The sequence below is a fragment of the Dendrobates tinctorius genome, unplaced genomic scaffold (assembly GCF_039654945.1).
Source record: "Dendrobates tinctorius isolate UK_male_01 unplaced genomic scaffold, ASM3965494v1 ptg000015l, whole genome shotgun sequence".
Lineage (NCBI taxonomy): Eukaryota > Metazoa > Chordata > Amphibia > Anura > Dendrobatidae > Dendrobates > Dendrobates tinctorius.
Genome location: NW_027361683.1, coordinates 30,728,471 through 30,754,805, shown reverse-complemented (window position 1 = coordinate 30,754,805; position 26,335 = coordinate 30,728,471). Strand labels below are relative to the sequence as shown.

The 26,335-nt window shown below is 41.5% G+C and overlaps 1 protein-coding gene across 1 annotated transcript in view; it reads right to left on the bottom strand.

The window, feature by feature from the left end:
- The window catches only part of SDC3 (syndecan 3), a 153,488-nt gene that overhangs the window by 56,499 nt on the left and 70,654 nt on the right, over window positions 1–26,335 (bottom strand). The gene's annotated exons all lie outside the window — the stretch shown is intronic.

Below are 26,335 nucleotides of genomic sequence, written 5' to 3'. Positions count from 1 at the left end.
CATCTCCATTTTTAGTGATCTGGAGGCGGGTGCGCGGTTATTTTTTGCGCGCCAAGCTGACATTTTTAATGATACCACCTTTGTGCAGATACGTTCTTTTGATCGCCCGTTATTACATTTTAATGCAATGTCACAGCGACCAAAAAAACGTAATTCTGGCATTTTTAATTTTTTTCACGCTACACTGTTTAGCGATCGGGTTAATGCTTTTTTTTGTTCATAGTTCGGGCGATTCTGAACGCGGTGATACCAAATATATGTATGTGTGATTTTTTTTTTTTTTTATTGTTTTATTTTGATTGGGGCGAAAGGGGGGTGATTTGAACTTTCAGTTTTTTTAAATTTTTAAACTTTTTTTTTTTTTTTTACTTCAGGAGGCTAGAAGCATGCCACACTTGATCGGCTCTGCTACATAGAGGTGATGAGCAGATCGCCTAAATGTAGCAGATTTACTGCATTGCTATGAGCGCCGACCACTGGGCGGCGCTCATAGCAATGTGCCTGCAACAACCATAGAGGTCTCTATGAGACCTCTGGTTGTCAAAGCAACGCATCGCTGACCCCCGATCGCGTGATGGGGGTCGGCAATGCGCTCACTTCTGGCCGAAAGCGGTAGTTAAATGTCCGCTGTCAGCGTTGGACAGTGGGATTTAACTAGATAATAGGCGCGAGCGGATCGCGATTTCGCTCACGCCTATTGCGGGCACGTCAGCTGTTATAAACATGTCGCAGCTTTGAGGTGGGCTCACTGCCAGAGGCCACCTCAAAGCAGGGGAGTCTGACCGCTGATGTACTATTCCATCAGCGGTCAGAAAGGGGTTAATATAACGCTCATCATTCTCCCCTGCTTGCGCCGATCGCCAGCAGAGCAGAGGAGAATGATGAGAGCGGCTTTAGCACCTGCCGCCGGGGAACAGAGATTATTGTAGCTCTTCTTCCCATGTTGATGCGTGTCACATGTGTGTTCTCCGTCTGTGCGGGACTGTTTACCGTCTGTGCTGACGATAAAAAACGGACATGTCAGCGTGTTTTATCCACGGACACACGGTCCGTGGAAACAGACTGACATGTGCACAGACCCATTTATTTGAATGTCTGTCACCACACGTACTGGAGACACAGATGTGTGAAAGAGGCCTTATACAAGGTGGCTCAGTGGTTAGCATTCCAGCGCTGGAGTCCTGGGTTCAAATCCCACCAAGGCCAACATCTGCAAGGAGTTTGTATGTTCTCCCCGTGTTTGCGTGGGTTTCCTCTGGTTCCCTTCAACATTCCAAAGACATACTGATAGGGAATGTAGATTGTGAGCCCCATCGGGGACAATGATGATAATAATGTCTGTAAGGCGCTGTGGAATTAATGGCGCTATATAACCGAGTAAAATAAATAAATAAAATAGATGGTGTTAAGTAGAAGTACATAAAATATGGATTCAAAAGAAATTAAAAAGAGGTTTCCAGGATTTGTGTCCTCTGTCCGAAGGGTATGTGCACATGTTGCGGATTTTTCCATGCAGAATCTGCAGGTCAAAATACCTGCGTTTTTACTGCGGATTTCCTACGGATTTCTAGTGGTTTAATGCGGATTTTGCCTGCGTTTTTACACCTGCGGATTCCTATAATGGAATGGGTGTAAAAACGCTGCGGAATCCGTACAAAGAATTGACATGCTGCGGAAAATAAACCGCGCAGATTTTTCCGCAGCATGTGAACAGCGTGTTTTTGTTTTTACATAGGATAACATAGTACTGTACATCACAAGCGAATCTGCAGCGGATCCGCGGGGCAAATCCGCTGTGGATCCGCACACGAATCCGCTACGTGTGCACATACCCTTAATGTTGTATTCCCCCATTTAAAGTAAAAATTACAAATAATCTTCTCCACTGGCGGAGTTCTAGACGGCATCAGAGGTCGAAGTAAGAGCAGCCCAATAATGTCCATTGACAGGCATAATAATGTCATTTACAGTTTTGGCCAAAAGTATTGACACCCCTGCAATTCTGTCAGATAATACTCAGTTCCTTCCTGAAAATGATTGCAAACACAAATTCTTTGGTATTATTATCTTCATTTAATTTGTCTTGAATGAAAAAACACAAAAGAGAATGAAGCAAAAAGGAAAACATTGATCATTTCACACAAAACTCCAAAAATGGGCCAGACAAAAGTATTGGCACCCTCAGCCTAATACTTGGTTGCACAACCTTTAGCCAAAATAACTGCGACTAACCGCTTCCGGTAACCATCAATGAGTTTCTTACAATGCCCTGCTGGAATTTTAGACCATTCTTCTTTGGCAAACTGCTCCAGGTCCCTGATATTTGAAGGGTGCCTTCTCCAAACTGCCATTTTTAGATCTCTCTACAGGTGTTCTATGGGATTCAGGTCTGGACTCATTGCTGGCCACCTTAGAAGTCTCCAGTGCTTTCTCTCAAACCATTTTCTAGTGCTTTTTGAAGTGTGTTTTGGGTCATTGTCCTGCTGGAAGACCCATGACCTCTGAGGGAGACCCAGCTTTCTCACACTGGGCCCTACATTATGCTACAAAATTTGTTGGTAGTCTTCAGACTTCATAATGCCATGCACACGGTCAAGCAGTCCAGTGCCAGAGGCAGCAAAGCAACCCCAAAACATCAGGGAACCTCCGCCATGTTTGACTGTAGGGACCGTGTTCTTTTCTTTGAATGCCTCTTTTTTTCTCCTGTAAACTCTATGTTTATGCCTTTGCCCAAAAAGCTCTACTTTTGTCTCATCTGACCAGAGAACAATCTTCCAAAACGTTTTAGGCTTTTTCAGGTAAGTTTTGGCAAACTCCAGCCTGGCTTTTTTATGTCTCGGGGTAAGAAGTGGGGTCTTCCTGGGTCTCCTACCATACAGTCCCTTTTCATTCAGATGCCGACGGATAGTACGGGTTGACACTGTTGTACCCTCGGACTGCAGGGCAGCTTGAACTTGTTTGGATGTTAGTCGAGGTTCTTCATCCAACATCTGCACAATCTTGCGTTGAAATCTCTTGATAATTTTTCTTTTCCGTCCACATCTAGGGAGGTTAGCCACAGTGCCATGGGCTTTAAACTTCTTGATGACACTGCGCACGGTAGACACAGGAACATTCAGGTCTTTGGAGATGGACTTGTAGCCTTGAGATTGCTCATGCTTCCTCACAATTTGGTTTCTCAAGTCCTCAGACAGTTCTTTGGTCTTCTTTCTTTTCTCCATGCTCAATGTGGTACACACAAGTACACAGGACAGAGGTTGAGTCAACTTTAATCCATGTCAACTGGCTGCAAGTGTGATTTAGCTATTGCCAACACCTGTTAGATGCCACAGGTAAGTTACAGGTGCTGTTAATTAGACAAATTAGAGAAGCATCACATGATTTTTTGAACAGTGCCAATACTTTTGTCCACCCTCTTTTTTTATGTTTGGTGAGGAATTATATCCAATTTGGCTTTAGGACAATTCTTTTTGTGTTTTTTCATTTAAGACAAATTAAATGAAGATAATAACACCAAAGAATTTGTGTTTGCAATCATTTTCAGGAAGAAACTGAGTATTATCTGACAGAATTGCAGGGGTGTCAATACTTTTGGCCAACACTGTAAGTGCCCGGAAACCCGATGCCAAAAATCGCTCGATTGGTGCTGGTCAGGGGAAAAGAGCACTGGATTTGTTATTTTTATTTTCAACATGGGGAAATCGGCATTTAACCCGTTACAGACCGAACCACTTTGTAGGTTAATGACCGGGACTCATTTTTTAAAAATCTGACCAGTGTCATTTTATGGGGTAATAACTCTGGAACGGTTTAATGAATCGCACTGATTTTTTTCGTAACATATTGTACTTCATGATAGTGGTAAAATTAGTTCGATATAACTGGTATTTATTTGTGAAAATATCAGAAATTTGTTGAAAATTTCAGTTTTCAACATTTAATTCTTATTCCCTTAAAGCAGAGAGATATATCACACAAAATAGTTAATGAATAACATTTTCCAGATGTCTACTTTACATCAGCACAGTTTTAGAAACATCATTTTTTTTTGTTGAGAAGTTCGAAGGGTTAAAAGTTGATCAGCGATTTCTTATTTTTCCAACAAAATTTACAAAATAATTATTTTTAGGGACCTCATCACATTTAAAGTGACTTTGGGGGCCTATATGACAGAAAACATCCAAAAGTGACACCATTCTAGAAACTGCACCCCTCAGAGTCCTCTAAATCACATTCAAGAAGTATATTAACTCTTCAGGTGCTTCACAGAAATTAATGCAATATGGAAGGAAAAAATTTAAATTTTTCACCAAAAATTTAAATTTAGCCCCTAATTTTTTATTTTTACAAGGATGGAAGGAGAAAATGGACTCTAAAAGTTCTTGTGCAATTTCTCCTGAGTATGCCAAAACCCCATATGTGGGGGAAAACTACTGTTTGGGTGCATGGCAGGGCTTGGATGGGAAGGAACACCGTTTGACCTTTTGAATGCAAAAAATGGCTAGAATAAAGTAGGGGATGCCATGTTACGTTTTAAGAGCCACTGATGAGTCTAAACAGTGGAAACCCCCTACAAGGTTGACAGAAGAAAATCTACCCTACAATTGTATACCATTTGCAGTGAAGAAAGAATAATTACATTTGTACTGCTAAAATGTTATTTTAATCCCAAATGTTTAATTTTTATAAGGGCTAATAGGAAAAAAATGGACCTCTCAGTTTGTTGTGCAATTTCTCCTGACGCACCTATATGTAATCAAGAACTAAATTTCAGGCAAAGTACAAAGCTCAGAAGGGAATGAGCACCATATTGCCGTACAGATTTTACTGCTATGGTTAGCGGGTGTTATGATCCACTGGGAGAGTCACTGAGGTGCCAGAACAGCAGAACTCCCCCATAAATGACCCCATTTTAGAAACTCCAACTCTCAATGAATATATGTAGGCATGCAGTGATCAGATTGACGCCACAGGTGTGTCACAGAATTTTATACCATTGTCAGTGAAAAAAAAATTACATTTTTACCACAAAAAATGTTTTATTTCCAGATTTCAAATTTTCACAAGGGAAAATGGGTAAAAATGGCATCACAGCAAAAATTTGTCACACAGTTTCTGTTGAATGTGGCTATACCCCATATATGGCTGTATAGAACTGCTTAGCCATACAGCGAGACTCAGGAGGGGCAAAGCGCTATTATTATTCTCCTGGAGCTCAGTTTCTTTTAGAATAGTTTGGGGACACCATATACAGAGCCCCTAAGTGCTAGAAGAGCAGAATACCACCCTCAAGTGACCCCCATTTTGGAAATTACCAGTATACCCCTGCCAAACATATGGACACTAAATGTGGTTTAAGAACACTGTGGGGCTCAGAAGGGGTGGGGGGGCATTTGGATTTGGGAGTGCAGAATTCGCTGATATTCTTTTGGGGGAGCGAGGAACCATAGTGCTATTGTATAGCCTTTGTACTACCAGTAACCTGGAAGCCTGCTATAATTGACAGATGACAGACCTGAGCGAAGACTTGCTTTTTTTGTGGATTGAGTTGAAGCTTTTATTGGGAACATTTTGAATCACATTTATCTTGTGTTTTACACTGAGCACTTACATCAAGGTTTCCATCTAAATCTCCGAAAGATATGATTCAGATTAAACCCCAGAGGGACCTGTTCACTATACTGAGGCAGCACAGTGACTCTGGATACCATCTGGCCTCTGTTCAGCAGTGTCCTTTTTTCAGATGTGCACAAAACTGTGGTCGACTGCACTTTTATGCACACAAAAAGTGCAGTCGACACCGCAGGTTCATAGGTCAGACGGCATCCACGGTGTCTCCATCTGCCTCATTATATGGATTCTTCTGCCGGGGGTTCCGCCTGAATCACGTATTTCAGTGATTTATGCGGAAAACCCCGGAGTAAGCGCTCAGCGCAGGATAAATGTGTGCCAGGCCTTACTGCGATCTTTGGGAGGCAGAATGAACAAATCAACAGTAGATGAAGAATTTGTTTTATTTATTTTTTATGCTGTTCACTGTGTGGTATAAGTGATTACATGACTTTACTTTTCAGGCTGGTGCGATTACAGCGATAACAGATTTATATAATTTTATTATCTTTGGCTGCTGTCACTCACGAAAAGACGCTTTATTTTTTTTCCAAATATTAGTTTTTGCATCGCCATATTTTGAGAGCTATAATTTTTCCATATTTCGGCCGACAGTCATGTGATTGCTTGTTTTTTTGCAAGACGAGTTTTTATTGGTGCCACTTTCGGGCTCATGACATTTTTTGATCGTTTTCTATTCCAATTTTTGGGTGGCAGAATGAACAAAAAAATAGCAATTCAGGAATTTTTTTTAAATTTTTTTTTATGCTGATTTGCATGTGGTAAGATTGATAAGGAAGCTTTATTCTTCGGGTCAGCGATAACGCATTTATATATTTTTTTGTATTGGCGCTTTTACACAATAAAATCTTTTATAGAAAAAATACCGCAATTATTTTTGCATCGCTGAATTCTGAAAGCAATAACTTTTTAAGTTTTCTGCTGACAGAGCTGTATGGCGGCTTGTTTTTTGCAGGACAAGATGACGTTTTCAGTGATACCGATTTTATTTACATTCGTCTTTATTCTACCATAGTTTGCTACGTCTTTTTTTTTACGGTGTTCACTGAAGGGATTAAATAGTGTGACACTTATAGATCGGGTTGTTCTGGATGTCGCAATACCAAATGTGTACTTTTTTTGTTTATTTTTATTTTATTTTAAATAAAAATGTGTATTTATTGGTGTAATATTTTTTATTTTTTCAACAATTTTTTTTACTTAGTCCCTCTATGGCATTTTCACTTTTTCCGCTTTGTTCTCAGGTATAATGCATTGCAATGCACCAGCATTGCAGTGCATTATACCTGTACAGAAAGCTTTTTAGCCCATGGGTCTAAGCAGTGTTCAATAGGCTGGTGACCCGGGGGTCCTCTTGATGGTCCCGGATCACCATGGCTACGATCAGGCCCCCGCGATGACGTTTCAGCACCTCCAGTGCGATCATGCGGTCAGTCAGACTGACTGACTGATCACACTGCCCTAAGTGCGCGGACTGACGGCATGGGTCACCTCTTCCTGTGCCGCTCAGCTGTCAGTGACAGCTGTTGGCACGGAACTGTCATGGCATGTTTACACGCAGTGACCGTTTAAAGTAATGACGGACATAGCACGTCGTGGTGTGGGAATTGGGCGGTAAGAGATTAAAAAGAGGCTGTGGGGTGTAGTGGACAACCCCTTCAAAATTACAGGTACTGTACATGTAATTGATTTTAGCTAATTTAGATATCAGATATAAGTAAGGCTGTTTTCCGGTGTTCGTACATGGATTATGGTTTCCTGACCAGAACTAGAACATTCATAGATGAGGTTCCTAGCTCAGGTCAGGAGACCCTCAGCCAGTCTGGAAACCTATGCCCGGACCATAAAGACGGACATAATTACAATCTTTTGATTATGATTTTAAATACTTACCAATGATCTGATGTTAGAGCTTTTTGCCAGATAATTTAAGGTTTATGATAAGAATGGCCCAAGAACCTACAATATAACTTTCTGTGACACTTGCACTAGATTGTAGGAAACAAATGTAACATTGTTAGGGAGGGATTGCAATAACATGTAGTACATAACCAAGAATAAAGCCTGCACCTAGTATGTTGGCTAATACACTACACCTTCTCCTTTATAATAATAAATGTAGTGCCAATGGATCACTAAGAGGTGCAATATTCTGTGTGTGTGATATGGTGTTATCAGAGGAATCATTTTCAGGGATAAAGCCGTGAGGTGCAGCTGACTGCAGGGAGAACAGATCGGAATGAGAACAAGCAGGCGAGGGTGCGGATATCCATGATGTTGTTCACGGGGGTCATTTCCTCAGTGATACATAATCTGCTGAAGCTGCAGCTGTAGAAAGCGCTGAAAGCAGCACATAATGAAGCGATCTGCAGAGGATGTGATGGACAATGAGAATCTATACTGAGCAGTAATAAGGCAGACATCTCCTCCCGGGTAATGTGCACATGCTTTGTATGCAGGCTCACATATACTGGCTGTGGATTTATTTTGAACAACTCCAGGAAACCTGAGAAAAGCATGTACATGATAAATTGCTGCTTTTATTTATTTTTACTAAGTGAATATTATGTTAAAAAAAAAACCCACAGCACACAGGCATACAGGAAAGGCCTTATATCTCCCCATGGGATCCATTTCTCCGCTGCCTCCTCCTCTCAGGTGCCATTTCTATCTCTAGATTACAAGTTGAGCATCCTTTTCTAGGCCTGGGTCCCTAGTGCCGTTTCCATAGTGACCATAACCATGGCAACCGCCTACTGCATCCTATGAGTATGTGTGTGATGGGGGGGTAGTTGCTCTTTAACTGTTTGCTTTCTGATATACCTGCCCAATACTAAGTGACACCTTAATGGAAGGAGGATGGTGATGCCATGGAAGGACAAGCAGTAAAAGAAATGGTTAATGCTCCAGCAGAGGGGCAGCTTTCTGACAATGACATGAGATTCTGGCTGTAAATAGCCTACAGAGTGAGAGGAGACACATTTGGTACTGGCATACACTGTCTGTTTGGTAAAGCTGGCTCACAATTTGGGAAAGAGGATAAGTTCTATTTGTAAGAAGCGTAGGGCTGCCTGCACAGCCGGTCACATTGGTGATCTGGAGCCACAGCAGGTCAATCAGTGCACAATTGGGGGCTACGTCTAGGGGCTAATTCCACACTTGCTCCTGCCTTTTGTTGAGTTTTGCACCACAATCATCATTCCATTTGTGCCTTTAACGAGGTGTATTTTTGTGGTCACATGCTGTTAGTATTTTTTCAATTTGCCATTGTGGGTAGAGTTTAGGGTTTTCCAGATGTTTTTACCTAATTCATCAGTTTAAAAACTTAAAATGCCCTCGAGTCCCCCCCACCCACCATACAGTGATTTTATTATTGCCAATGTTTGTAAAATGTAGCGTATGTGCAGACGAACTGGGATTACCAGCGCTTTGGGTGCAGGGTATGTTCACTGTTGAACGCAGGTGAATCCGCATGTGGTCACTGAACAGTACGAATTCACCACATCCAATACATTGTATGGGAGAGATTTCTCTTGTAAGAGACTAGCGTCTCCACAAGAGAAATTGACATGCTGCATTCTGGAGAGACGCGCCACAAGTCCGGCTTCGCGGGCGTCTGTGGACGCATAGTGGGCATGGGATTTCTTGAAATCCCATCCACTATGCTGTAACATCTGGACGCTGTGGGTTGGACGCTGCATAAATACACAATGTCCAACCCACAGAGTTTATGTCACCCATATAGGCCATTTTCGGCCTATAAGCTGCAGCCACAGCCATCAGGGGCTTATCTACAGCACCCTGATGGCGGTGGCTGCAGCTTATAGGCCAAAAAGTAGGTGACAGATTCCCTTTAACGGAAAAAAATCACAAAAAAAGCAGAAGACAGAAAAAAGACTACTTTTTACTCTGCAAAATTCATCAACCACATGTGCCATTTTGTTGAATTTTCCACAAAAAACAGCGACTACCACAACAAAAATGAAAAGGGTTTCTAGACTGTAACGTTATGAGCAGGACCTTCACTCCCCCAGGAACTGTTCAATTATGTGTTACTTTGTATTGTCTGTAACTTCATATTTTAGTCTCCAAAAGTCATTAGGTTAAAGCAGGCCAAAGTCTCCAACCTTGCACATGACAGGCTGACCATCTAATGTGTATGGGGTATGTCCTGACAACTACTGTTGGGGGAGAGATGAAAGGGGCATGCCCAGTCCTAGTCTCACCGGGAGATCACAGTCACTAGACGTAGCCTGGTCACAGGAGACTGACGTAAGAGGTCAATTCAGGTAACAAAAAGCTTTATTGAATAATTAAATACTGACTGTCCAAAACTGGATGACAAAACGAAAATATAACTTATTGGTATGAACCAAAAACTTTAAATAAAATTGCTATGCTATTGTGCTAGTTAGATGGGCAGCAGAGCTGGCACATAGGTGGTGCATGTCTATTGGGTAGTCAAGGACATTAGTGTACACAAAGACACATAACCTAACTAACCTAATTTTTTTCTCATGGATTTGTATGAGCTTGTGACAATAATTTTTTGTGTGCCTCAACAGAAAATCCCATGCGCATGGAAGTAGACAATAGCCCCACATCAGGTATGGAGGGATCGCTAAACAGTGTGCATGAGTCCCAGGCACTGTAGTTATAACACGTACAGTATGAAATCCTAAGGCTGTGTGAAGGGTTTCCTGATGCCAGCAAACCAAATGACAAACCTGACGTCTCATGCGCACATTGCTTATTTGTGACTTACAGATTTGGTGCAGATTCCAACCTGCAGCATGTCAATTCTTTCAGCGTTTCTGTACCCATTGACTTCAATGAAGTCAGTAAAAAAAAGCTAAAACAATGCAGGTATAAAAATGATTGCGGATTTGCAGCAGATTGGCTGTGTTTATGTAGCATACTTACTCCAAAAACCCATGGGTCTTAATAAAGGAAAAGGATGTGATGTCACCAGGATGAAGAGGAAACTCCACCTTTCTGTGCAGATCATTTATATATATGTATAGGTGAGTATGTGTATGTATATATAAATATACACACGCAGATATAATTACATATTTATATCTCTGGGAGATATATAATTGCACATATTATAAGGCTGCGCATACTATAAAATTGCATCTTTAGTGCCTTGCATATGTAACTTATTGAACAGCTTTGTATGAAGCAAAAAATAAACCAGCAAAGGTAAAGCAAACAGCTGAAAGCGGATATGATCAGGCTGCAAAGGTCCATGGTTATTGGGCCCTTCCCAGCCTAAAAATACTAGCCTGGAGCCTCCTCAGAAGTGGCACATCACATTAGATGCTCCAATTCTGGAACTTCGCCTTTGCTCTTCCAGATGCACTAGTGATTTGGCAATCGTGGTAATGTTGCATGGGGTTGATGTCAGCTGTGAAATGTCCAAAAACACAGCTGATATGAAGCCCTAGTGGTCTAGTAATGGAGAGGTGTCAATCAAATACTTCCATTACTAACCCAGCAAAAAAAGGAAAAACACAAAAAAACTTTATTGAAATAAACACTCCCCAACACTTTCCCTGATTAACCACTTTACTAAAAAATGAAAAACAATCCCACACAGGTTCAACATAGTCCACCGAATCTGATGTAGGCTTTGTAGGTTGGATCCGGTTGCGTATGTCAGAAACGGTGTACTACGTCAGACCTGCGTGGGAACTTTTTTTTCTAATGTTGTGGTGAAAGAGGTAAAGTGTCTTTTTTACTTCTCTGTTTATGTGTATGTTGTTTCAGGTTTCCATTTGTGACCTATGTTGGATTCAGTGGACTAGGTCGTATTCGGTGGACTACGTCAGACCTGAGTGGGAAAGTGTGGGGAGTGTTTATTTCAATATTTAGATTGTAAGCCCCATCGGGGACAGCGATGATAATGTGTGCAAACTGTAAAGCGCTGCAGAATAAGTTAGCGCTATATAAAAATAAAGATTATTATTATTCTTCTTCAATAAGGAATTTTGTGTATTTTTCCTTTTTATCACTGAGTTAGTAATGGGGGTGTCTGATGGGCACCTCTCCAATACTAGTACCTGGGCTAGATATCAGCTATGTTTGTTTTTTTTTGGACAATTCACAGCTGTCAGTAAACCCCAAGCACCATTACCTATCTATCTTTATCTAATAGTATTCACTACAGTATAAAAACGAATGAAAAACAAGTGAAAAAAAACGTGTCTGGTTCACGCAATGAGGTGTTAATTGGCTAACTTGATCTCCTAGCGCTGATTTATTAAATTCATTTGTAAAAGCAGCTCTATCAAATCAAATACTATTTTACTGTTAAAAGAAACCTGCTGCAGTACAATTATTAATTGGGGTAGTTACCAAAACAGTTGGCGCAGATCCTAAAGCCAACCATTATCTATTGATGGACTTATCTACAAAAACGTGGACCTGGATGACGGAGAGTGAGCTTTCTAATAGATACTGATGACTGCTGACCCAAGCAGATGAAACCTATATGAGAAATGATAGACCTGAAGATGTCGGTTTATGGCAGATTATAAACGCAGTGTTAATATTTCATGATGTACAATAGGAGATGAGGAAGTGCATGTATCTAAACCAAGCAGTTGTGTCAGCAGGCAGACAGAAGCCACGTTCACTACTGTCTCTTTATACGTTGTGGAACAGACCGGACTATAGACAGCAACTTTGTCCAGTAAATACCTACACATTGAGCAGCCTATATTTCTATTAAAACCCCACAAACATTTTGTTTTCAATTATAAATAAAGTGATTGGCGTGAAAACTTATGAAGAAAATGCACAAGTGCCTGAATTTTCCAAAATGAAAGACTTAACACCATCAAGTCTGGCACCAATCAGTCTTTCCTCATGGATCTGACCTGCAGATTAAAGAGCTGTATGCTCCAAAGGGATACAGCGCAATCATTCCAGAGCTTTATTTAAGAACCCTCTTGTTGTATTTCAATTTTATATTTTTCTTTATATAAATAAAAGGATCCCATATACAGAAACCAAGAGATCAAGGATAGTGAGAGATCCTGGACCTCCATTAATGCCAACTATAGCACACATTCACATGTTTAGTGTTCCAATGTGCCCAGAAACCTTAAATAGGCACATGCATACCAAAAAGGTGTCTTTTTTAACAAATTTTTGGTCCTGGGTACTGGACAAACATGGAAATATTTTAATAAAAAATAAAGATACCTCAGAATAAACCAGTTTTAAATGACATAATGTTGGTGCATATTCTGACTGTCCTCTGATGAGAGACTGTGATTGGAGTATTTCCACTTTAGATATGTGGTCCCAGATGTATCTGACAGCCACCACTCTCCCCTTTCCCAGTGACTGATCAGTGATTCTACAAGTCATTGATACTTGACTGCCTACAAAAAACACGTGCCCTAATTCATGAAAGCAATTTTGTCAAAGTTCTGGCATAAATTGCTTTCAAAAAGTTGCAAAATGATGGTGCAAACATTTTACAACTTTTGGTGTTTTCACTAGTTTCTCCCAGCTCTGCCAAAATGGACAGAGCCGTGGTGGGGGTGCAGGGGAGGCATGACGCCACAGCTTCTCTAATTCATCGTGAGCTGTGGAATTCCATACCCCAGACACCTTACTCCAGATAGGAAGAATTAGTAGCATCTGACGACACCATACCCCCTTATCAATACCGTGGAAAAAAAATCGATAATATGTGGCCATGGAGTGCAAAAATACCATAGAATAATAAAATCTATGTACTTTACATTTACAGTTGTGCTCAAAAGTTTACATACCCCGGCAGAATTTTTGCTTTCTTGGTCTTTTTTTCAGAGAATATGAATGATAACACCAAAACTTTTTCTCCACTCATGGTTAGTGGTCGGGTGAAGCCATTGGGTTGGCATTATGATTTAAAAAGAGAAAACACCGTAGTTTGACAATAAATGACTTCACCCGACCACTAACCATGAGTGGAAAAAAAGTTTTGGTGTTATCATTCATATTCTCTGAAAAAAAGTCCAAGAAAGCAAAATTTCTGCTGGGGTATATAAACTTTTGAGCACAACTGTAAAACCAACATAGACACAGCATATATATAGAAGTACAATAACTAGACTGCAAATTAAAGTGACATTATTTGTTTATTTACGGCACATACATGAAATATCTTGTGAACTGGTCCATGACACGTTTGTATGAGAATTCTGACCATCACCATCGCATACCACGTGCCATAATAATTTTATTTTTGTCATCCATGTCAGGGTTCCCCAACTCCCGTCCTCAAGGCACACCAACAGATCATGTTTTCAGGATTTCCTTTGTATTGCACAGGTGAAGCAATTATCACCTGAGCAATACTAAGGAAATCCTGAAAACATGATCTGTTGGTGGGCCTTGAGGATTGGAGTTGGGGAATCCTGATCCATGTAGCTGTTTGACGCTTTTTTTAGGTGGAATAAACTGTACTTGTCAGTTGCACCATTTTGCAAAAAATAGAAATTATTAACTTTATTAGAACTTTTATTAACTCTGAATATTTGGAGAAATAAAAAAAATATAGCTATTCTGCTGTTTTCTGACATTTTACAATTTATGCTATTCACCATGCTGCACAAAGTGTTACGTTTATTTTGTGGGCTGGTAAGATGACACTGATACTAAATTTACGTAGTTTTATTCATGGTTTCTTACTTTTATACAATATATACCCTTTTTTAATATCATTTGGAAATGGGATCCCATATTCTGAGAGCCATAAATTGTAACCATACATAAGACCTTTTGATCACTTTCTGTTACACTTTTTGGAAAGTGGAAGACACATCATCTATACTATATATTCAGTTTAAAGTCCAGGTGTGGCCAGATGCAGAACGTGGAGCTATAGTAGACACTGATGTCTGAAAGATTAAGTCAAGTTCTAAAATCACAAATTCTATTAAAATAACAAACATGAAAAAACTTGTAAAATAACCACAAACAACAAGAAAGCGCATTTGTGCGGAGGCAGAACATTGCAGGAAATCAGGAAATGGCCTAATGGGGAGACTGGGAATGGTAGCAGGAGGACAGAAGAAGATGCGCTTAATTAAAAGCTCTTGACCTTCACTTTCAGCTATAATGCCATCGATATATTTTTGTGAGCCATTAACGAAGTGGGTCCTCTGAATGTTTGTGAGAACAAACTGAGCTTGTTGCTGCGCAGTGGAAATGATGAAGTTAAAAACTAGCATGCAATCATTTTTTGTAGACTCAGAGGAAGAGGACACAGGGCAGCTCTGTGGTCTCAAGTGACTTTGTCACTCTTAGTAACAATGGCATGGAACAAAGCCTGCATTGAAGCTCTGTGTTTGAAGATGGCAGAGCGAATGAGGGGGAGAGAAGACATGGGAAATTTTGCACTCCATGCTCATATTGACAGAAGGGCACTGTATTGAGAAGTCGACTTGTTTATTATGATCTGGTGATTCAAAGAATCATTGTAGCTGATCTCTCTAGCAGAACATAAACTTATGTGCATATACACGGCTCAAAAAATGAATTGGACAGCTGCACATCACAGTATCTCCACAAGTCAAGGAAACTTCAGCACCATCAGTCTGTCCAGTTAGGAAGCATGAGTGATTGTGAATCAATGTCACCTGCTTTGGTGCACTGGAGAGACAGCAGCGAGACAACCCCCAAAACCGAGTGGTTTTCTACCACAGACAATTACCCTTCCTACCTTTTTTTTTCTATAGTTTTGTTTTTTTTCTAGTGTCCTTCTCACTAGTGACAGCAGAAGGCGACCTGTCTTTGGCTAGTCGGAAAGGCAAATAGCCTTCAGCTTCTAACCACCTGCTGCCAATGACCAATGGGGTCTCTCCCTGCACGCAGCATTTCAGAGTCTGACATACAGTGCAGGTTAAACCAGAAGTTTACCTAAACTATATAAAAAGACACATGTGCATGTTTTTCTCAATATCTGACATGAAATCAAAATTAACCTTTCCTGTTTCAGGTCATTTAGAATTACCATATTTATTAATATTTGCCTAATGCCAGAATAATGAGAGGGAGAGAATGTTTCAAGACATTTTTTTACCTACTGAAAAGTCAAAAAGTTTATCTACATTTCATTAGTTTTTGGTACCATTGCCCTTAATGTGAATGACTTGGGTCACACGTTTGGGATATCCTTCCACAAGCTTCTCACAATAGTTGGCCGTAATTTGGGCCCATTCCTCCTGACAAAACTGGTGTAACTGATCCAGGTTTGTAGGTCGCCTTGCACGCACCTGCCTTTTCAGCTTTGCCTATACATTTGCAATAGGATTGAGATCAGGGCTTTCTGATGGCCACTGCAAAACATTGACTTTGTCATCCTTAACCCACTTTGTTACTATTTTGGCAGTATGATTCCGGTCATTGTCCATTTGGAAGACCCATTTCCGCTCAAGCTTTAACTTCCTGGCTATTGTCTTGCGATGTTGCTTCTGTGTTGCCACATAATCTTCTTTTCTCATGATGCCATCTATTTTGTGAAGTGCACCAGTCACTGCTGTAGCAAAACAACCCCACAATGTGACACTGCCACCCCCATGTTTCATAGTTGAGATGGTGTTCTTAGGCTTCCAGCCTTCTCCCATTTTCCTCCAAATGTAACGATGGTCATTATGTCCAAAACATTCAATTTGTTTCATCAGACCACAGGACGTCTTCAAAAATTAAGGTATTTGTTCCTGTGTGCATTTGCAAACATTAATCTGGCTTTTTATGCTACTTTTGGAGTAATTACTTCTTCCTAGCAGAGTGGCCTTTCAGCCCATATTGATACAGTACTCGTTTCACTGTGGATATTAACACAATCTTACCTGCTTCCACCATCATCTTCACAAGTTCTCTTGCTTTTGTCCTTGGGTTGATATGCAAATGTTGGACCAAAGTACGTTCATCTCTGGGACACAGAACCCATCTCCTTCCTGAGCACTACGATTGCTAGACATTGCCATCTTGTTTGTACTTACGTGTAATTGTTTGTACAGATGAACGAAGCACCTTCAGGCTATGTGCCCACGGTGCGGATTCTGCTGCGGATCCACGTTTCTGGCCCTGTGGATCCATAGCAGTTTCTGCTGCGTTGTACAGTACCATTCTTTACAATGGTAAAACCAAAAACGCTGTGCACATGTTGCAGATTTTTCTGCGTGGATTTGCTGCGGGTTACAATCCGCAGCATGTCAATTCTTTGTGCGGATTCCGTTGCGGTTTCACACCTTCACCATTAAACGGGAAAGGATTATTGTGATGTCAGATATTGATAAAAACATGCATAAGTGTCTTTTTATATAGTGTATGTAAACTTCTAGTTTCAACTGTACATGGCTAAAATCACACAGCCCAAGTGTTTGATGCATGCTGGACCATGGTTCAAACAGCATGTTAGTTATAGTTGTCAGGTTCCCTTTAATTTTTTGAGCAGGAAAGTGTAGAGAATAGAGAATGCTGAAAAACACTAAAAATAACCGCCAAATGTTACTGATTGACACTGCCTTTCACAAGTATCTCTTCTTCTGTGGTTGCTACTAAGACTTCGATTTCAGCATGCAGGTGTCATTTCTCTAAAAGAATCACTGTCAAAGTGGACTGGAAAATACCAGGCTCCAGAGATACCAGAGGTTCAGGGCTGCAGAAAACCCCACATTCAAAGGCACTTTGGCATTTCATACAAGAATGTATACTGTAGCCTTTAGGAAAAAGAAAGATCAGAGTATTCTAACATCAAATACCAATTATACGATCCATACATTTGTATACATGTCATTATAAAGTTCATTTAAAATGTAATTTCTACAGCAGCACTGTAACCTAACTTGTGAGAAAAAGCTGGGGACCAAGTGGAAAGGAAAAACGATCAACTTTATCTGCTCTCACCTAGATTAACACAATTTTTGTATCTGAAAATTAAAAGCGCACTCTAGATGAAACTGATGTAAAAATGATGAGAGGACCTCATGGGGCAGATGATGGTTCACTCTTTGGGGTCCTATGGAAAGAATAAGAAAAATGCCAAGAAGGTCGTCCCCTGAGCATGCCAAGTATTGAAAAATTATGGTACTGACCCTAAAAATACTGCCATAAGATCACAAAACAAAGTGCGTTGTATGGCAAGTGTTTTATATGTTTATCTCTTGGCAACATCAGCTGGACATATATGGCACTGCTGAAAGGGGTTTGCATATTCTGCCATACACATATTGCACTGTAAGGGCAAAGGCTGGCACGCTGCTGTCACAGGATCCGATTATCTATATTTTGGTCATGTAACCCGTTGAATCCCATGGACAAGAGTGACTGTGGTATCTAAGCAGTCAGTAGGAATACAGCACTCCTGGATAAGGTGCTCGGATAGGGTCCCAACCCATAGCTTAGCTTAGTTTCACATTAGCGTTTGGAGGTGCAGCGGACGCTCGAAGTGAAGCTCCGCCCCCTGCCGTGCCTCCTCCGGTCAGCTCCGCCTACGGGCGCATCTGCTGCATACGGCCTGCGTACCCTACCTTTAGCATTGGGTATGCAGGCCGTGCGCAGGTATGCTTTTGCCACTGTATGCATCCTTTTGAAGGTGCGGCGATCGCACCAAAATGCAACACATTGCGTTTGGCACAGGTCGCTGCACCGTCAAAAGGACGCATACAGCGGCGAAAGCATACCTGCGCACGGCCTACATACCCAATGCTAAAGATACTGCGCCTCCAAACGCTAATGTGAAACTAGCCTAAGCAGATAGACAGGAGGATGGTGTCCTTTCTTTGACTCCTGGTCACAGCAGTGTGGGCCACATTAAGGTTCTCAGGTCTCCCATAAACCTGTAAACCTGTTAAAAAAGTTTTAACCCCCTTAATGATGAAGCCAATTTTTACCCTTATTTTTCAAGTCTGCCATGTAACAAGTAATAAGTAGTAGTAATACGTTTGGAACACTTTAACATATCTCAGACATTCTGAGAGACACTTTTTCATGACCCATTGTACTTCATTATAGTGTTAAATTCACATTGAAAATGTCAAAAATCATTATATTTTGTTAGAAGGGTTAAAATTTAGGAGCAATTTTTCATATTTTTTGAGCAAGTTTACAAACCTTATTTTTGTATGGACTTAACTCAGTTGTGATTGTGAAGTGAATTTTAGGGAACTACTGTACTTTGAAAAAGTATTCATAACCCATCAATTTTTCCACATTTTTTCACATTACACCCATAAACGTAAATACATTTTATCAGGATTTTATGTGATATATCAACACAAAGTAGCAAGTATTTGTGAAGTGTAAAGGAATGATACATGGCTTTCTAATTATTATAAAAATATAAATCTGAAAATTATGCTATGCATTTGCATTCAGCCCCCTTAATCTGATACCCATGAGTGGCCAATTGCTTCCAGAAGTCACAAAATTAGACAATTTAATCCATCTGACTGTAATTTATTCTCAGCATAACTTCAGCTGTTCTGTAAAGGCCTCAGAGGTCTGTTTGGGTCATCAAACAGCATCATAAAACCAAGGAACACACAAGACAGGAGAGGGATAAAGTAGTAAAGTAATGCAGGACAAGGTTATAAAAATAGCTCATGCTTTGAATATCTCACAGAGCACTGTTCACTGTTCAATCCAGACGGATGGAGCTAAATACTGGGCAATCCCGAAGGAAACCCTGTTGAAGGCTGCAAAAGAATTGAGACTGGGGCACAGTTTCACGTTTCAGCAGGACAATTACCGTATATACTTGTGTATAAGCCGAGTTTTTCAGCACATTTTTTTGTGCTGTAAACGCCCCCCTCTGCTTATACATGAGTCAATTGTCCCCAACGGCCGGCGGGGGAGTGGTGGAACAGTGGGTGACAGAGGCAGGAGCCGGCGGCTGTGGCTGTAACTGTGCCCGCTGCTGAAGAGAAACGAATATTCATTTCTCTTATAGCGCGCACAGTGAGAACCGCAGCCGCCAGCTTCCAGAAGACATCCTACTCACCTCCCTGCAAGCCCTTGCAGCATCTCGTTGGTTCCGGCTTCCAGCAGCTCTTCCTGTGCCGGGCGATCATGTGTCCCCGTTCATTAAGGTAATGAATATGCACGCCTCTCCACTCCCATAGGCATGGAGATGCGTGTATATTCATTACCTTAATGAGCGGAGCCACGTAATCACTTGGCACAGGAAGAGCTGCTGGAAGCCGGAACCAACGAGATGCAGGTCGTGCAGGCAAGGTGAGTAGGATGTTTTGTTTTTTTCTTGTAATAAGAGCCATGCATACAAGGACGGGACGGGGGAGCCATGCATACCAGGATGGGACAGGGGAGCCATGCACACCAAGACAGCGACGGGGGGAGCCATGCATACAAGGACAATGATGGGGGAGCCATGCATACAAGGACAATGATGGGGGAGCCATGCATACCAGGATAGGGACGGGGGAGCCACGCATACCAGGACAGGGATGAGGGGACAATGCATACCCAGCTCAAACTCGAGTCAATACTTACCCAGTTTTTCGTGGAAAAATTAGGTGCCTTGGCTTATACTCGGGTCGGCTTATACTCGAGTATATTCGGCACCTTAAACATTCTTCCAGAGCTACAACGGACTGATTTAGATGAGTGATCCCCAACCTTTCTGACCTTCAGAGCCACATTCACCTTTGGTCGCTACAGAACATGTAAATGTTGACTGCAGTTCAGGCACATTGTGAGACCAGCACAGATGGGGCATTTGGATTTGGCATTTCCAGGGGCTAATAATGTGGGACCTCCTACTTCTCCTTTGACAGACCTGAGTTGGAACTTGTTTTTTTTTTTTTTTTTGTAGAATTGATTGAAATTGTTATTGTTACCATTTTGCGGTACATAATATTTTGACGGGGTTAAGGTACTTTCTATTCAGAATTTTTATATGCAGAAGAAACAAAACCCAACAATACATTTATTTTATTTATTTTGTTATTTTATTTACATTTTTACTTAGTCCCACTACAGACTTAAATCATTTCACTTCAATCGCTGGTCTCACACACTGCAATACTTCTGTATTCTTCTGTATTCTGCAGTGCATGAGACCTGTCTTTACACTGACACCTCCTGTTAGATCTTGCTGATGGCAAGGCCTAACAGGCCACAGTACACCGAGGCCACCATAAGTTGATTAAAGAGGGAGCCATCACCATCTGTTAATCATCTAGCTGCCGCTATTGTGATTGACAGTTGCATCAAGGGGGGTTGCGATCGGTGCTAAAACTAATCATGGCTGTAATATACAGCTGACACACGCTCCATTTTCACCGGCAGCTGGCCCTATTTCTTTGATCCTGATAGCTCTGTTTTAATAAAATCAGCACTGAGAATTTCAGCCTCTTAATGACTGCATAATTACTATGGGGTTAAAAAATATTAACAAATTAAAAATAACTACAGCATACTATGGAACACGTCTTGCTTCTATCTCTCAAAGATTCATATGGAACCCATCGAAAGAAAATTACTATGGCTTTGTATGGCCCTTATTGGCGCAAGTCAAAGCGGATTTCCAGCTGTTAGCTTACATTTAAAAAGTCATTACTTATGTTTCCCTGTTATTTATTTTCTTCAGTCTTTGCTACCTTAGGCTTTTAAGCTCTGCTTTATGAGAACACGGCTAATGGGAGTTGAAGGTGTCCTTGAATCAAGACTGGTGAAATCATAGGAGACAGGTAATAATTTCATAGACTGCAAAACTAAAGAATTGCAATATATTGTATAGGCAATAAAGCAAAGACAGGTACAAGTCCCCTAGGGACTAGTAATAAATGTAAAAAAACAAGTAAACAAAAACATATGAAAGCTTAAATCACCTCATTTTCTCATAATGCAACTTAGAGAATTCTAAAAATTAAAAAAGTCAACATATTTAGTTCCCAGTGTGTGTAGTTTTCCAAATGTATAAAATATAAAGATACGTATCCCATACAGTGAAGAGCTCCGCAGCACAAATATTTCACATTATTAACGCACATGAGGATCTGTATGTAGACACAGTTTTCACTAGAGCTATTGGTTAACATTACTGTAAGTGCCTAACAATTAGGAAAATGTTGCACCTATTTTATAAAGAAAATAAATACTACGATGGTTACGCCATCACTATGCTAAATGTTCCCATGTTCCCTGCACATGGAGACCCTGGCTGTGACAGGAGCTAAGCGCTAGTCTGTAAACCCCAAGAGACCACGGACTGCACATACTCAATGTAGTGAAATCATAAAAAGTTAGCAGAATGAAGAAGTATGCTATCAATTTATAAGATAACAAAGCCTTTTTAGCATGCAAAAATGGAGTAGTCCACCAATTGTTAAAATTCTTTGACCTCAATTATCATAATGTGTTGAACCATGCGAATTTAGCGCATGTAGTGAATGGCTATGGGTGACCAGCGTCTCTGCTGCAGATAACTGACGTGCTGCGGCCGGCACCGCAGGTGAGTTCATGTAGTGTCAGATAGAAGCACAGTGGATGGGATTTATGTAGAAATCCCATCCACTGTGGTTTATCGCAAGAAGTAAAGCAATAGTAACAATCAAAAACAGAGCAGATTACACTCTAGTAAGAAAAACAAACACTCTGTAAGGGCTAAGAGATATCAAACATTGAATAAATGTATATATACATGTATCAAACGTCTCCCAGCGCTTATAGCTCGAGAGAGGCATGTTTGATAAGGCTCCCATCAAACAAAGGTCACCTTGCTGTGGTTGATGGGCACACATGAAATGGCTAATTTATGTGCTAAGTACCTTCATTCTTGGAAATCTATTCTATATAGCAATATTGCAGTTCAAATCTCATACATTCAATGTTTGCATACATCTTAGCACTTACAGAGTGATCCGTGTTCTCTTGCTTGTATATTATGCAGTCATGGCAGTTTGCACCTGTTCACACTAGCTTTATTCTATTTGGAGATGCTGGTCAGGTTTTTGCAGTTTACTAAGAAATAAATCCACCCGTTTATGGAGCAACATTTTTATGGACAGAAGAAACCAAGAGTACCATTTATCAGAAAGAAGGAAAGACACAAAGGAAAGGAAGGGCTCATGATCTGCCGCATACCACATCACCTGTCCGATGGCAGTGTAATGATGTATGGCCTTCACTGGAAATGGATCACTGCTGTTTACTAAGGCTGTGACTGCAAACAGGAGTAGTAGAATCTATCTATCCTGACCCCCCCACACAAGAGAGAGCTGCTGCCAAAATCATCTGGCAGTGGCTAATTTCCAGCAGGATCTAAAGGATGTGCTGTTGAAAAATCAACATGATGGATCCATCGCTTCTTTGAAATAATCTGTTATGGGAGAGTCGGGAGGTCTACAGACACATTAGTTGGCCGATCCATGCCGAAATCAGTGGAATCGGCCAACTTTTATCTTGTGTGCATGGGGCCTTAATTGTGAATGCTGCTTACATAGCATGCTGTGGGAGCTGTGGCTGTTACTTTGTTTTACAATTGCTATATCTTTACCTTCATAGTACTGATGGATAATGACCAGCGATGCATACAAAATATTTGTATATATTTAACGTGTCTATACTGTATGTTTGTGTCACACCACAGGAAAATATATATTTTTTTATCTAAACAAGTGAAAAATAGTGATATGTGAATACAGGCATGTGTAAATATTAATAAAAAAATCATAGAACATATAAAACGGGAACACGGCCGCATGATTGAAATGGAAAGATAAAAGAACTGAGGTCTGGTGAAGCCATAAAAAAGGGGAAAATATGATGGAATGAAATTAGATCCACCATTCCTCCCCCTTTACAAGCACCCTCCCCAATATCCAGCATTCATAGGCCTGCAATCACTTCCAGATGGGAGGCTAAGACTGGATGCAGAGGGGGTGAGGGTCGCTCTCCCAGACGCAAACAGATGAAAACTGTAACACTGTGTGAGGAAGAAAAGACAGTGAGGGCGAGCACATAGAAACATGGCAGGACAGCAGAGAAGAAAAAGAGCAGAGAAAATGGAAAGGATGCAGAAGTGAAGAGGAGGGGGAAAGGGCAAATAACTACTAGAAATGGAAGGGTGGGGGAAGGACTGTAAACAAAAAGCGGCTTTATCCGGCCATATGAGGGCTCCCTGTCCATCCATAGCTCTACTAGACTAGGGAGGGATGGGAAGAAACAGCCGTGAATACACAACACTATAGATGTGTGATAGAAACCGCACAGGGATGGACATTTATGTATGCACCACTTACATAGGTATAGTTTATAATAAAACGTACATGGAAAGAATGGCACAAGTTCTATTCTGCAAGTCACATACATCACTACTGGCTGCTCCCTGCAAATTCAGTATAGAAAAGCAGCAGCATTAATGGGAATAGATCGGACAAGCCTAGCGCAGGTCAGCTAATAGGAGGCTCACTACACCTAATACCTTACATAAGCTCGCAATCATCTAGTGCTGCCATCAAAGACGGCAAATGACTCCTGCGGGCCTTGTCATCACGCAACCTCACCAATGATGTTTATGCCATAAATGCCTTCAATGGAAAACTTTTCTTGGAGCAAATGGGTCATCAAAGAAACCAAATTTTCCATACTCTGCCAACTCTACCGGGACCTTAGGGTGGTCCCTGGAAACTCTCAGAGTAGTTGACAAATCTCAGCATTTTCAACTATATCCACGGTGTCAGGAAGCAAATCCAGTTGATAACTGTCATGATCCAGGTTTGATCTGACAGTTTTAAATGCACAAGTGAACTTTTTTTCCTTTGGCTGTGTGCCAAAGTGTGGTGTGATTGCCCCCGGTGGCCATTAGAATTATTACACGTGGTGTCGTTCATTCTAAGTTGCCACGGTGGTGGTGAGCGGTATCGCACTTTAGTTCTTTGGTTTAATGTGCACATAATTACAAATCAGGTGTGAGGCTCTATTAAAAGAGTGTCAAGTGTGTTTAATCACTGTTGGTGATAGGTCTTCAGTTAGTCTTTCACAAGTAAGCCTGGGTGAAAGATGGAGCTGAACAGGAGTCCTGGGCAGCCCAGCCAGAGGGGACGAGTGGCAGCTATGGAGTCTGCAGGGAGTGCTGGCATGGATTGGTGGAGTCCAAAGATGGGGTCTGCAAGAAGGGCTGGCATGGCGTCGTGGAGTCGCAGTTTATGGTGTCAGCAGGAAGTGCTTGCATGGCTTGGTGGAGTGGCGACTATGGTGAGAGTTGCACTCAGCATGCTGGACTTGGTTGCTGAAAACTGGACTCAAGCATGCTGGACTTATTGGCAGAAAAGTTGGACTCAAGCATTCTGGACTTTTTGGCAGAAGCTGGACTCATCTTTGGGACTCTGTTTACGGGGCAGCTGCAACTGGTGGTGGACTCTGCTCCAAGGCTGCACTATGGTGATGGATCCGGTTATGGTGATGGATCCGGTTGAAGGAGAAGATGCACGCAGGTGGTGGGCTCTGTTGCGGGGAGCATAAGCAACAGAGCAAAGTTAAGTGGTGTCCCCCTGTATTGTCATTTTTCCTTATGTGTGTTTAGTGCAGAGGTGGGATTAGTTTCCGCACCGACCAATTTCCTAGTGAGGGTTTAGGTGCAGGGTGAGTCAGGGTTTTGAGGTTCCTGTGCGTCGCCCGGTGCGGAACCAGCATAGGGAACGATAGGAGTGTAGAGACACTGACTCAGGGGAGTGCAGGAGGTCTCCAACTCCCCGTTTCCCTATCGCAGGGCCCTCCGTTGTTATTGTTACCCAGGTTTTCCCTTTATTATTTAAATTCGCCTTACTCGAGGCGGGGTTTCCAGACTTTTGTATATATACGTGTATTACCTAAATTCGCCTGTTGGAGGCGGCGTATCCAGCTGCACGTGTTATTATTTAAATTCGCCCAACTGGAGGCGGTGTATCCAGGGTCACGTGTGTCATATGGGTTCGCCTTGCAGTTCTCGCTGCGTCCAGACACATGAGACCGTGACAATAACTATGGTGGAGCAGAGAGCCATCGGGCCCACCACCTACTGCTGTAAACCTGTGACTCGGCAGTGGTCCACAGAGCGAACAGAACTTCAGCACAATTCTATCACTTCATCGGGCCGCCTGTACTGGACTACAGGTAGGAGGAATAATGGCTACTCGCTTCTGGAGTGGGGTAAGGCGATTTTCAGGCTCTGGGGTATTTTATTGGTTCAAATGAGATAAGGAACTGAAAGGAGAACAATAGTGTTTCGGGCACAAAAGGGGAATTTTTCCTCTGTAGAGGAATTAAGGGGCACCATCACCAAATGGAGGTACAGAGTGGGACAATGTCACCACAGAGGACAATACTGAACTATAAAGCGCTGTGCAATTTGTTGGCGCTATATCAATATAGATTATTCTTATTATTACAGAGGGGGCATTATTATGTGGATTCACAAAGGGGAATTTTTACAGTATGGGGGTACAGAGACAGCACTTCTACCATCTGCAAGCACAGAGGTGGCATTATTAAAATGTCATTGGACCAACTGTAGACAAACAGGGAGGGACAATTACTAAGTGGAGGAGCAGAAAAGCCACTATTGCCTTGCAAAACCATAGAGGGGGCCCCGATTATCACTTAGAGCCATAGAGACTGACAAATACAGTAAGGGGGAACAGAGGGGGCACTATTCTCATGTAACGACACAGTTAGAGACAATTACCGTGTGGGAGGA